Raw genomic sequence first — 14,566 nt, 5'->3', positions numbered from 1 at the left:
TTTTTTTTTTTTTTTTTTTTTTTGCCATGTACCACCGCCTTCTTTCTAATTTACTTATCATCGTCGGCGTCACAGTAAAGCGTTATCGTGTTTAACTCGTTATCCGTGAACGGCAAACTCTGCTGGGTCCAGTGCAACGAGGCAACGTCAACATTACCGAGTTGCTTCAGCTTTATCATAATCTTTGCTCAGCAAACACCTCTCGAAGAGATACGAAGATCGCGTCTCTGCTCGATGAAAAGGAAAAGGCGGGCTGAGTTTGGTCGACAAGCAGAGTTTTTCTCTTTTTTCCCCTCCTCCTTTCATTTTTTGAAAGGTGGGTTAGAGAACTAGACACGACGATCTCTGTTTGATCTTCCATCAACGAAAAATTTACACGCGCTTCATGAAAATTAACTCCATCGCTGTATCTATTAAAATGGGTATTCATTTCTTTCTTTTGAGTTTACACTGTGAGTTTTAAAAGATGAAAAAAAAAAAAAAAAACTATTCTTGTGCTTTATATATTGTTTGTTTATCACTAGTATAGGGTTTTACCACAAAGATCACACATTGCATCTACATATATATATATATATATATACCATTGAAGTATATATATTCACAAAGTTGAAGAAAAGTTAAAATAAATTTTTAACCTTTAGAGAGGGAAGGTGATATATCAAATTTGAAAGATAAGGTTATACATAGGCTAAAAATTAACATAAACGAGCAGAATTAACAAATGAATCTTTTGTTTTCTTTTTCCCTCATTAATTAATAACAATCAGGAATCGAAATAAATAGTTACAATCTATTTAGATTATATTAGAAATTTAAAAAAATAAAAGATAGAATAAATTTTCAAATAGTTATTCGTTTATGGAAATTTAATTTTTGAAAATTTTCTTTTTTCAATTTATTTTTAGTTTTTCTCAATTTAACCATTCATTTATAATATGCGTTCTAAATAATAAAATGTTTCACCAAAATATGATATATTATCTCGTTTATTCATTCTTGTACAATATATTTTAGACAATATATTAAATATAATTAAACACATTGGAGTCTTTTATATTTAAACTTCTTATTATTAGCGTATTTTTCAATTTAAATTTCCAAAACTATCTCCAGAGAAACTTGTAAAACATTTTTATGTCAAAAAACATTTTATGCGAAAACACGAGCACAGCTATAAGTGTATTAGGTGGCCGTTTGGAGAGACCGTAATAAAATTGTCATTTTATGGACTCAAGGTCATAGGGTACGTAGACATATTCTCTTACTAAGAGAAGCGAGTCTGGAATCGCGATATATTATTTAAGCGCGAGACGAATTATTTGTTAGATCCTGTCCAACTGCAAAAATGTTACGAGGGCTAGACAAATAAATTTTTCACGACCGATGCAGCGACTGCAGACGAATATAAACCTACGAATTATCGACCGGAGTTCTCCGACTCGTCTATCTTTCCTTCCTGTTTTTTCCTTCCTTCTCACTCCTTCGCTATCCCCACTCTTTCAACTATTACATCGAACAACTTTCGACGCATGCTGCGTTCGTAAATCGATCAATTAAGGATATTTATGGCGTATAGTTTACAGATTTAGAGTTTATGTCCTTATGGTTATTAATTATCTATACGACCTTTACGTAACACTTGTTTCTTGTTTAAACATCGTAAATGAGAATGAGCGAGTATAAATATGTATTTAATGGGAGTTTAAAAGATCTTGTTAAGACAGGATATAGAAGATAGATAGTGATTCACTTTTATGGTATATGTATATACGTATACTATATGTATATTATGATTTCTAAACTAGGAAGGTTTACAATCTCATATTTGAGATTTTTAAGATACCTTATTAAAAAAAAAAAAAAAATTAATCTATGAATTAGCTCCCTTTTAGAATTTGGAACATATTATTAATTTTTTAAGCAATTTTATCTATATTCAATTATATATAAATATATAATATTCAATTTTGTGTATGTGTATGTACATTTGTGATAGTATCATCACTTCTAAACAAGATTCAAACAATTTCTTATGAATAACTTGAAAACTAATGTGTAAAGAAGAAAGTTGCTTAAAATGATGTTATTAACAATATATTTCAAGTTCAGTAAAAGAAGAGTATGAGAAAGTTTTAGTTAATTTAATAATGCTTATTAAAATTTCTATAATCCAGATTATCTGACTACTATTGCTTTATACTATTATTTCATTACATCTATTTTCCTCATTTAAGAAAAGAGATAATTCTTGAAAATTATTTTACTACTCCACTAAGAATATCAATTTTATAATTTAAATATAACTATAATACCAAATAATACCAAAATACAAAATAAAAATTATAAATCACATTGAAACAAATAATATTCAATTTATATTTCAATCCCAACTGTGTCATTAAAAAATACAAATATACCATATCATTTCAAAAGATGTGACTAAAAGCATGGATGTTTCGAGATATATGCGAGCATATATACTCATCAACGAGAAACGTTGATGAATGGACGCAGTAATGTAAAACGGAATAAGTAATTCTTCAGCACTTACCGCAAGCTTCCCGGGTAAATATCGCGTCCTGCGCAACCTACGACAAAAATAACACCAGTTTTTAGAATATTCGATACATCATCGCGAGGTTAAAGCGGATACGCAGCTTTCAATTAATTTTCTTTTTCTATCGTGCTCTCGATTTATACATCGAAAAATATGCAATTTCAAAATTTTTGATTTTAGAATTTCGATAAAATAGGTTGATTGTAAAAAATTTTTTTTATCAGAATTTAGAATACGTTTTCAATGTATGTATATTGAAAATATTTATAAACAAAATTTTTTAATTTTTCTTCTTGATTTTTTTAAAAAATTAATAAAAGTAGAACGATAGAATTTTTTTTATCCCAATGATTGATTATTCGATATAAATTTAAGACCAGTTACATATCATATAGTATCAAATACAGTGATGTCTAGTCGCACAATTAGAAAAGGATATAAAAAGAGATGCAATGTTTTGAAAATAATTGGCAATTTCAAAAATTGGAAATAATTTTGCGACAGTTAAGCGGAGATAAAAAATACAATATTTAATTGGACATTTATTGTAAAATATTTGTCCAACATCGTTAAATATATCGTAATATTTTTTAATTTTGTTTGATCAAAAACTATCATTAATATAAATTCTAATTTAAATAATTTATTTATATTGTTAATTTTTCTTAAATTTATTTATTTAAATCTTATATTTATTTATTGCAATAAAATGTTGTAATGATTTTTGAAAATGATTTTCTTAATCAACAAAACGTGAATGGAAATTTAAAAATTTAAAAAAAGATTAAACAAAATATTATTATATATATTAAAACTACGTATCTGATAATATTTCGAGAATTCTACCCGTTTTTTAAATGCTCGAATTTAAAAACGCCTCATTTTAGTTTGCAAATTCGAATTTATATCATGAATAATACAATTAAAAGAGAAAAAATGGCGCCAAAATTAGAAGATAAATTAAATACTATTGAACATTCAAAAAATAATAATCTTCCAATATTAAATATAATACAATGAAACTAAAAAAACGAAGAGAAAAAATTATTCTTTTCTTAAATAATCAACTTATAAATAACTTATAATAAATAATAAATATCATGTAAATAAATATTAATATATAATATTAAGATAATGTAAAGAAATCTAAATGAAAAAAATATTATGGAAAATCAGATGTAAGAATATATAGGATATATTCTAAAAATATGATAACATGAGATAATTTTCAAACGATATTTTTTCTTTCCAAAAAACTTTCCTTACGACTTTGTTAACAAATTATTAACAAAAAAAACATTAACCAATCACAAAGACCGAGCATCACAAATATACCAAAGAAAATGTATTGAATATTACAGTTCAATCATTGTTCGTCACATGATTCGATATAATTTTCAATCGATCGATAAAAAATATTTGTTATATAATTACTTTGTACACGAATCGAATAAAATTGCACGTTCTATAACGAATTCTTACAAAAAAAAATCTTCAATTTCACATAAAAACATAATTCTGGAACGATTAATGTTTATATGTTATGTTTTCGAAAATGATAATAAGGCGAATAAAACGTGATCACAATTTATTCTCGATGTATTTAAAACGCGGAAATTGGACGAATTTTACGCGAGATTACGTAACAACACGTAATTTTACGTATAAACGTGTTTCCACGTTTAATCCACAAGGAAGTGTACATGTGCATATCGAGTACAACAACGTACAGTATCTTGTGAGAAATGGTGTCGCAGAATCGGATTTCCTGTTCACCTCGCTACAATATTCTTGGAAATATTGTAGAAGGACGATTGATCCGTTTTTATCACACTGATTAACGTTTCGTCAATTGGGAATCGATAGAATGTCGAGATTTCTACGTTGAAAAAAAAAATAAGGAAAAAAAGTAGAAGTCGATAAATTTTTTTCTGTCTCGATTTTCTAACTCTCGAATGTCTTACTTTATCGACATTGAGTCAAATAAGGATATATAATTGTAATATCACTTCTGGAAATCAATTTTATATATTTCAAAAAATATGTAAAAAAATGTTTTGAATAAAAATTGTAAATGATACTAATTTTATGATTCATTTGATTTTAATTTGTGATTTTGATATACCTTTATGAAGATTGTGTTTAAAAATTTTAATATTAAATTTTTTAAATAAATTAAAAAGAAATATAATTAATATATTGTATGTACAACTATTATTTCATTTGCATTTTAAAGATATTTAATTCAAGGCAATATTATAATATAAAATATTTTACTTGCAAAATAAATACCTGCTGAAAGTTCTTTTTTATATATATTCACATTCTAATGACAAAATGTTTTTAAAATATTATCTATAAGTATAATTTACAATTTAAATTGTCTAAAACGCTTCAAAAAAAAAAAAAAAAAAAAAAAAAAAAAAAGATTTCTCAAGGTCAAACAAAAATATCACAATAATCTAACTTGATTATAATTTTTACTTAAATAACATTTTTCAATATCCATATACATTTTGAGATAAAGTTTCCATATATATTCAGATATACTCTGTATATCGTTGCCCATTTGCATGAAAGATCAGCTGGAATGCAAAGGTTATTCGGTCTCTTAAAGGTATAGCAGTAAGTCGGAGCTTAAAAACTAAGCACAGCTGGATTAACCTTTTCTGAAAGCAGGTCATGACACGCCTCGAAGCGCAATTTCAACGTTAATAATGTTTCAAATTTTAGACCGCATCCGCTAAGAATCGGGGTTTAAAGAAACCGATAGATTATCAACGAAGAAATAATACGAACGAATTTATTTTTCTCTTTATCTTTAATTTTATATTAAGAACATAAATTCAATGAAACCACGTTTTATAATGAGATTGAAGTCATAAAATATTTATACAGGATTTAATTTATATTTTAATATTGTATTTAAAATATTTTTTTTTTATGGTTATATTATACAGAATAATGCACCTATTTCTCTTCTATAAGTAAACGATTTTAGCGAAAGATGTTTTAGATAAAAATTTATTGGTTTAAAGGATAATAATTTATATATATATATATTTGATGTAATTACTTTTTTTGTAATTAAATGGATGAAGGATATATGAAAATATATCGTTTGTTTTCTTCTAATCTTCTTGGTTGAATGGTACAGAATTCGTAGAACGTTTGAAATATAAACTTTTATTATCGTATACACTGTGTATGTATATGTACTCTGGAAATGAAGCACGCTTAGGAAATGAAAAGATGAAAAAAATTTTCTGGGAATTTTCGCACTCTAGCGGCGAGTTATTAAAGTTTGATCAACGCATTGTCAGTAAACCCCCCAGAGGATAGATGAAATACGCGTACTCGACCTTCTTCTTCTCGGAGAATGGTTCTGTTGTGCTATTTCTACTTCGCGTATCGTACGCGATTCTATCGTATCCTGCACGCTGAAATCTGATCGAACTTTTCAAAAGACGGGAAAATCTATTTTACCATCCAATTCTCCCTCGTAATTGCAGATATCCTCTACTTTAAGATTGGACATCGAGATAAATGTTTAGTCAATTCGAAATTTTCGATACTTTTTGTTTATTGTAAAAATTTTCGAGATTTTCGAAAATTTTAAATAAACAAGATAAAAATAATTGATATAAAAATTAAATTTTTTACATGATAACTATTATTATTAGATTTTAAGTTTGAAAATTTTCATGAAAATGAAAATTTGTTAAAATTTTAATTTTTAACAAAAAAAATATTCTTAAAAAAAGAATAAAAGAAAATAAAATTTTATTTTAATTTTGAGAGTTATAAAATTTCGAATTTTGCAAACATAAAAATTAGATTTCAACCTATTTCTAGTATAAATTTAATAAAAATTAATACAACAAAAAAAAGAAAAAAAAATGAATTATAATCTAACGCAAAATGATCATTAACAAAATTGCCCATAAAGATCGTCATCGATCGATGATTGACTTATTATAGCGTGAAGGTTGTAACAAATGACATAATTATCACAAATACCGATCAATGTGCGTTATACGTAATTTGAACATTGGAAATAATATCGTAAGATATTACGCGGGTAGTTGTACATTATGCGACAGCAGTTCAACTTCAAATCAATATATCCGTTTTTTATTTCAATTTGTTACTATTTACGTTAGAAATGCAACTAACATGTTACATATAAGTGTTTTATGTCATTCTTCTTTGTTACTTTTTCTGAAAATGAGAAATGTTATATTATTCTTATTTTTATTAAAATTCTTTTTTATATGTATTATATTACTATATTATTCAAATTCAAAAAAGTTAGCTATATATATATCTGGATAAATATCCAGATTGCAGACATTAAAAATGAATACTTCTGCATTTTAAAATCTTCAATTTTTTTTTTGAAGAAAATAAAATTTAACAAATGCACTATTATAAGTGATATTTATAATTATATTGCAAAAGAAATATATTTAATTTATCATAAAGTTGTAGTGCATCTTATCTTAAATGAAAGTGGATAAGAATCGTTTTGTTATGATCTATTCAATTATTATTGAATTATTTCAGATTTTTTTCTTACTTTTTTCATTTACTTTTCTTACATTTCTTTAAAAGATTTTAATAGTAGTTTTGAAAGAAATCATTTGAGAAATTTCTTTATTTTTAAATATCAAGTGAAGAGAATCATGTAAAAAGAAAACGACATAACCTAACAATTACGCAGTTAAACGCACGATCGAGGTTCAAAGAGGATTATGATGTAATATCGAATTACGTGATGGAAAAATATTTTTTTTATTGAAATAGCGTAATTTATCTAAGATATTTCAAGCGACACAGTTGTTTCAGAGATTCACAACGAGGGAACAAACTCGGTTAATATAAATCAAACGGCAAGGAAACAGTGCACGATTCAATCAATTCGTTGCACGCGCTCTTGCTCTTGCACTGGTCTCTGTCGTATTCCCATTCCCATTAATTCGCGCGGGATTTCTTACCGACCGAGATAATCATCTTAATCGTGCTCGTTTTTTGTCCATTTTGTTCCTTCAATTAACGATTCCTCATTTGGGATAGTTCAATTTTTTGATATTTTCTTATAGTCCAACTATAAGAAATTCTATCATAATACACCAATTAAGATAAAACAAACTGAATTGAATTTAGCTGTGAATTTTATAACGAAAATAGAAAGAGAGATTAAATTTCCATAATGATTAAAAATAAATTATTTTGAAATTTACTTAGTAGAAGAAATGTATTTTAAATATATTAAAAAAAAAATAAAATATTTCATTTTTTTTAAATATTGTCATTTTTAGTATAAATTAAAATAAATTAAAATACGTTATTACGAGTCAATAGATCTTAAAGATTTTCAATTAAAAAAATCAAAGTCTGCAAATTATAAAATAGGATTTATAAAATCTCAGGATCAATGTTATTTATATATAATATTAATTGTTCAATAACATGTTAATACCATTAAATACTATTTAATGCGATCTTTTTTATGTCATTGGACACAATATTTTTACTATTAAGATTATAACACTATAGTAAATTTATTTTATATTAATTTTTTAACTAATTATGTTAACATTTTCAAGAATTCTACTGTCAAAATTCTAGCATTCTCTTCAATCTCTTCATTCTTCAATTTCTTTTTTTATCTAGTTTTAATTATCGAACTTTCTATTAATTGTTTAAACTATTCTTTTATATTTTAATTTTTATCTGTATAATATTGTTAAAAAAATAATATTAATTTTACAAGTAAAAATAAATCGATATTCTATAATGTACCCATACAATTTTTACAAATATAAAAACTATTATATGATCTATTAATAAATCTATTTTTTATATTTTCAAGATATTTACTCCACTATTAATTTTTAATTTATTAAAGGAACTTATCATTAGATAAGTTGCAAACAAAAGCAAAATATTATCAAATTAATTAAAAAAAAAAAAATCGACAAAATAATTTTTTCATCGATCCAATCAATAAGTAAAAAACAAAACGTTATTAAAAGCATTACGTTATTATATACAAACAGAGATTTTCATCAAAGAGTTGCATCGCTTAAAATGTCAAAACGTTTAACCAACATCATCCGTGAACCGGATCTCGCTCTAGATGCACGGAATTAAACTGAAAATCCCCCGTGACTACGATAAACAGAGGTCGAAAATGGCAGTAAAAGGAGTGCCACTAAAAATGACTCGTTTTCGACGGACTAGGTGAAAGGAGATTAAGTGGTATAAAGGCTGGCTCGAGTGGCGTCGTAGTTCGTCGGTGAGTACCCACTCGACACCGGCGACGTACGCACCTGGAAATAGCTGCAGCGTTAAATAACACCGTTTTCCTCGCTACACGTGCTACCGCCAACGATCATCTTTCCTGTCTTCTATATCTTTTATTTTTAATAAAATCAACGTATTTGATTCCGATTTCATTTCTTAACCATTTTTATATATATATTATACAATTATAATATTATAATATTATACAATATTTATATAATATAAATATATATTATAAATAGTTCGTTTCAAAAATATGTGATCTTTTGAATACAGTAGTGTTTAGATAACTGTCGCAGAATTGAAATCGAGACACGTTAATTATTTGAAAAATAAATAGTTTAAAATTATTGGTGACAGTTAATGCTGTATTTCATATCTAATTTTTAATGTATGATTTTTTGTCACATGTTCTTTTCTTGTTTGTCAAATAATTAGTCTATCATTGTAAAATGAAATGATAAATATACTGTGTCAGAAATTGGAGTTATATTTTTCACATATATTTTAAAATTTAATGTTGTTACGTGTAATATAATTAAAAAAATTTATTGGCTATGCAAATATGTATTTTGTGCGTCGACGTAACAGATTTTGAATATTTTGTTTAACGATAGATAATTAATATATCATAAACAAAAATCTTATAGCAAGATATATAATTTCGTAACTTTATTATATTGTTAATAATCAATCTCTCTTCTCTTTGAAAGTCGTTTACAGCGTTTTTCATACTGGACGTTTCATTTCCAGCGGAAGGAACAATACTGTTGTTCGAAATAACGGTCATTCAGTTGAATTCCAACAGTTCAAAGTGTGTCATTCGTTGCAAATCTTTCCAAATATAGAACGACCTTCTATGTGGCGACTACCTTTGTTCTACTTGTGACACAGAAAATTTTTTCAACAGTATTTTTATGCAGTATTATTTACACTTTCACTCATAAATCACCATTTTAATAACTGCAAAAATTTTATATTATGTAATTTGAATTGTAAATTTGTTAAATTGCATGTTATTAAATTGTATATTTAATATGTAATAAATTTTTAATTTTTTTTAAATATTGCAATTATATAATTCTGAATATTTACATCTAATATCTTTTTTGAAATGATTTCATCTTCTATCTAAATATACAATCTTACAACATTTGAAAAAAGATGGAGCATTAATAGCAATATTTATAATAAATTATATTTTTCTTTAATTGTATTTCATTGTATTTTATAAAGATATAAAATATAATTATTACAAATCTATCTATTTGTTTTTATCATAATATTTTAGCTATAATTATTTATACAAAATATTAATATATTAGAACATCTTTGAAGAGTTAATACTAGAGATCAAAATAATTGATATACAAAAATGTCAGTTGAGGCTTATTAAATTCCCAGCAATTGAAGTTTTGCAAGAGATGAAGCAAGACATAACTAAAACTAAACATCTTTATCTCAATTACATCGCAACTATATTTCATATATATAAGATATATGTATAAAACACGAAATATTTGGATACATATTGTACAATGATAATTTTAACATTAACTGTGTCTAATGACTTATGGATAAGAATGAACATCTCGCGTCGAATAGAAAAATTCTGAAGCTAATAGCATTTCAATTACGAGGCGTATCCATCGGTATTTCCAAGACTCGGTTCGAATAGTCACGCGTTATGCATCACTCGCTCGTCCGTCGTTGATTACATACTTGTCACGTCTGAGAGTATAGTACTTGGTAAAACTTGGAAATGCAGCGTGGTGGTTGTACGAAGAAAAGCGTTTCTGCGTTCACCGTGATTTATGTCGAGCCTTTAATTAACGTCACACTTTTTTACTCGCGATGACCCGTCGGCCTCCCCTCGAAATAGCATCAGCCTCCAATCTATCTTCGTGAAAGCAGTATTTAAACGAGAAGCCGAGATTCACCTTCGGATTCTAATTCGATCGACGTTTCGTCGAAAATTACCGATACTTTCATTTTCTCTGTTGCTTGATTATTTATATAAATTGAAACAAAAATTAGATTAGATTAGATTAGATCGCAAAAAGAAAAAAAAATAATCGAATTCTTAATAAGATTTTTAATATTTGCAAATATATGGTATAGTCTAGTCTATGTACAAATTAATTGTATAAACTATATTTCAAATTATTACCGTTTGATTTTGTTATATTTTGCTAAATTAACTTATAACAAGTATAAATTTAATCAATTTAAATTCTGAATATTTTATAATATTTGTAAAATCGATTATTTTATATGTGATTATCTAATATTTTGATTGGAAAATACATAATGCATCTACAAAATTGTAAAATTAATTTTTTTAAAGGTTATTTAAATTATCTAACTGTTTATTACAAGTAAAAATTTAATTTTTGATATAATTTTATTTAATTTAATTATAAAACTTCATGAATGTATTATCATCATATTTATCAAAGATCGATCACTAATTAGCATTAATTGTCACATTGTAATCATCAAATATTCAATATTTCAAACTTGAATTATCCAAAAGTATAAAGCTTATATTAAAAAATCTTAAAATATTGGAAAGTTGATTATCTTAAGTATTTACATATATTAGTGTTCACTTTATATCTGTCACAGAGATCAAAAGCAGACGTTTATGCGAGCAGGTAATTTCTTCGAATTCAAACGAGGGAATAACTACGAGTAAAATACTAATAGCCAGCACGCATAAAGACAAGCGTCTCATTTTTCGGCATTCACAGTTCGTAAATGAACGAAAAAAAATGAATATGATATTTCACAAACACGAATTCAAATCACAAGTATCAAATATTTAGTTCAATAAGATTGCAAGATTTCCAATAATTGATGAAGATAATGACGAACGAACGCGTAAATGAACAAAAAGCCGAATGCTAAAGCAGACCCGAACTCGACCGAACACGCTCGACTTTTTCCGAAGATATGAGACATTAGAGACGCGCGCATCTATTAAATAATATAACTGTCGTTTGAAATCTATTACGTATATTCCAGCATTAACTTCAATTCTAATGTTTTAAATAATTTTTTGATTTAAATTTAAGGAATGTGCTAGAAATTATAAAATAACCAATTAATTAATGATGGTAATCAATAGTCGCAAAGTTAGAGTTGTAATTGACATTATTAGCGATAAATATCGATAATATTAATATATTCGTTATGATATTGGCATCGATATATTGATAATATCATTAAAATGAATAATAGAATTCTTTTTTCTATTTAAAGTTTTTTTTATTAAAAATGTTAATGATTATTATCTATTACATAACATTTTTATTTAATCTTGAATAAAAAAAACTTAAATAGAAAATCTAGTCACTTTATTTATTACGATATCATCAATATATCAAAATCTATCAAAATATCGATAATATAATAATATATCAATAATCAATAATCAATAATCACTATGCGAGACAAGCATAGTTTTATTTTATTTTATAAACATATACTTGTTAAATCTTTATTATAAACAAAAAATATATTAAATATAAACTAAAATATAAAATAATATTATTTGCAAATTACATACACATTATTATATTTATTTCATAGCTATAATTACATTATAATTTTTATATTTTTATGTTTGAAAAACTGTCAAATAGTGAATAAATATGACGCTTTTTTATTAAAAATTCAATCGCAATTGCGCGATCGTTAAATCATACTCGAATAGTTTAATTAAAATGATTATCTCCAGCTAAAGGCACAAGAACGAGCTGTTTATACGAAGCTGCAATTATTTCCATTCGATTAGCATTATTATCGAACCGAGAGAAAACGCAGCGGAAACACGCGCGAGTTTTTTTCTTGCGACGAGAGTTATTTTCACTCAAAGAACACGTGAACCAGGGTCTTATGGAATAAATCCACAAACAGTCGGAAAGGAAGCAGGATTACACCAGACGCCGAATGTATATACATAGTCGACGATTTAGAGTTAGAAATTAACCATGACAAAAGATCGCGAAAATCTAACCAATAATATTTATCGTTACTCAATGGAGTGTACAATTGTCTCTTTGTGTTTACAGAAATGTTTAATAATATAGAACACGTTGAATGAAGAAAAGCTAAGATTTATAAATTAAAGAACATAATTTGATTCAAGTTAAAAATAATATTTTTATTAATTTTTTCTTTTTCAGAAGAACAGAATAATACAAAAATATTCTTTAGCATCGTCATCCATTCTTGGAAATGGAACTTTCAGGTATGCCGAATGAGGTTAACTGTTGAATGAAATTTGATCCAACAGATCCTTCATTTGACTTATACTCAATTTTCTCTTTTTCGCTCAAGTTAAATTTGCAAAAGTAACTTGACATCTAAATTTGGTCTTTAAGTGATCATCAAAAACGCATTTTAAAATCTTTTTATTCGACAAATTAAAATTTTTATTAACAATATGTTTTTTATGTACGTTATTGCATGAATATTGTAATTAATATCTATAATATCTGTAATAAAGTGATATCAATATAATTATATTGTAAAATGTATTGAATCATAAATAATTAAATCATATCGATGGTGGATCTTATTGATCGAAATTGAATAAGAATCTAATCTGAATTATGCAAATATACTACAACTTTTTACATTTTTTTTTTTTGAGCATTTTGATGGAAAAAAATGATGCATTACAAAAATTTTCGTATATTTTATGCTAATTAATAAATTATGCTATCAAAATTAACAAAAAATCAGTTTATAGTAAAATTTTGTTAATATAAAATAAATATCTAGATTTGTCTTATTGATATTGTCTAGTTATTAAAATTTTAACTTCTTTTAATAATCTCCTTTTAATTTTTTTTTAAAAAGTTAGTTTTATCAATAAAATATATGTATATATCTATATGAAACATATACACAAATTTCTATTAATTGCTTAACATTCAAATTTTTTTTCACTAAATTTTCTTTAAAACAGGAACAAATCTAAAATCTAAGTTTTCGCTGAATTATCAATTATGATGAATAAGGAATATGATTAATTATAACTAATAGATATTTGATAATCAACAAGTATTTTCAGTAACCTTTAATAATCATTAAAGATTAAAAATATTTATAATTGACAATAAATTGTTATATATTTTTTTATCGATATATATCAACATATATTGATTATGAAATATATGATTAAATGATCGATCTTACCAATAATTCCTTTCTAAGACAGTGTACGAAGACCTTCGTGACTGATTATACGTTTATTTTTCGATATTTCGATATTCGATCGGTCCAAAAAAGGTCGTCAAAAAGCTTTCGTATTCTTACAACGGAGGCCGCGCGTGACTATACGACCCTTCGCTGTGTTCTCTCGCACGTGAAACATGATTTTATGGTTCGACTGCCTAAACAAAACCGCTGCGCGCGCATATACTTCGCGTAAAGTTTCTGGATCTCAATATCCACGCAACCTTAGACCAAACACACTCCGCGTCTCATACACATCGTTTACATCGCGACTAAACGACTGCGGTTTGTTTCACGTGCTAATATACAGAGTATCCATCGCGGCAGAGAGTAGCAAGCGTGAAAGAACATTCTCTACTCTCAGGGACGAAACATGGAACGTAAAAAATTCAGCGAGAGTACAAAAGAGAGACTGCGTCACGGTTTCGGTCCGATGACAGCTTAAACACT

At 26.2% G+C, this 14,566-nt stretch overlaps 1 protein-coding gene across 3 annotated transcripts in view; it reads right to left on the bottom strand.

Moving 5' to 3' along the window:
- Positions 1-14,566, bottom strand: part of LOC102677296 (mitogen-activated protein kinase-binding protein 1) — a 150,587-nt gene that overhangs the window by 113,834 nt on the left and 22,187 nt on the right. For 2 of the 3 annotated variants that reach the window (XM_006615012.2, XM_031510134.1), the window contains exon 2: positions 2,555-2,591. The exons of the other annotated variant lie outside the window; for it this stretch is intronic. The gene's annotated coding sequence lies outside the window, so the exon portion shown is untranslated. The remainder of the gene's footprint in view (positions 1-2,554; positions 2,592-14,566) is intronic. 3 annotated transcript variants of the gene reach the window in all.

This window comes from Apis dorsata, unplaced genomic scaffold (genome assembly GCF_000469605.1).
Source record: "Apis dorsata unplaced genomic scaffold, Apis dorsata 1.3 scaffold_207, whole genome shotgun sequence".
Taxonomy (NCBI): Eukaryota; Metazoa; Arthropoda; class Insecta; order Hymenoptera; family Apidae; genus Apis; species Apis dorsata.
This window is presented reverse-complemented; position numbering and strand designations above follow the sequence as displayed.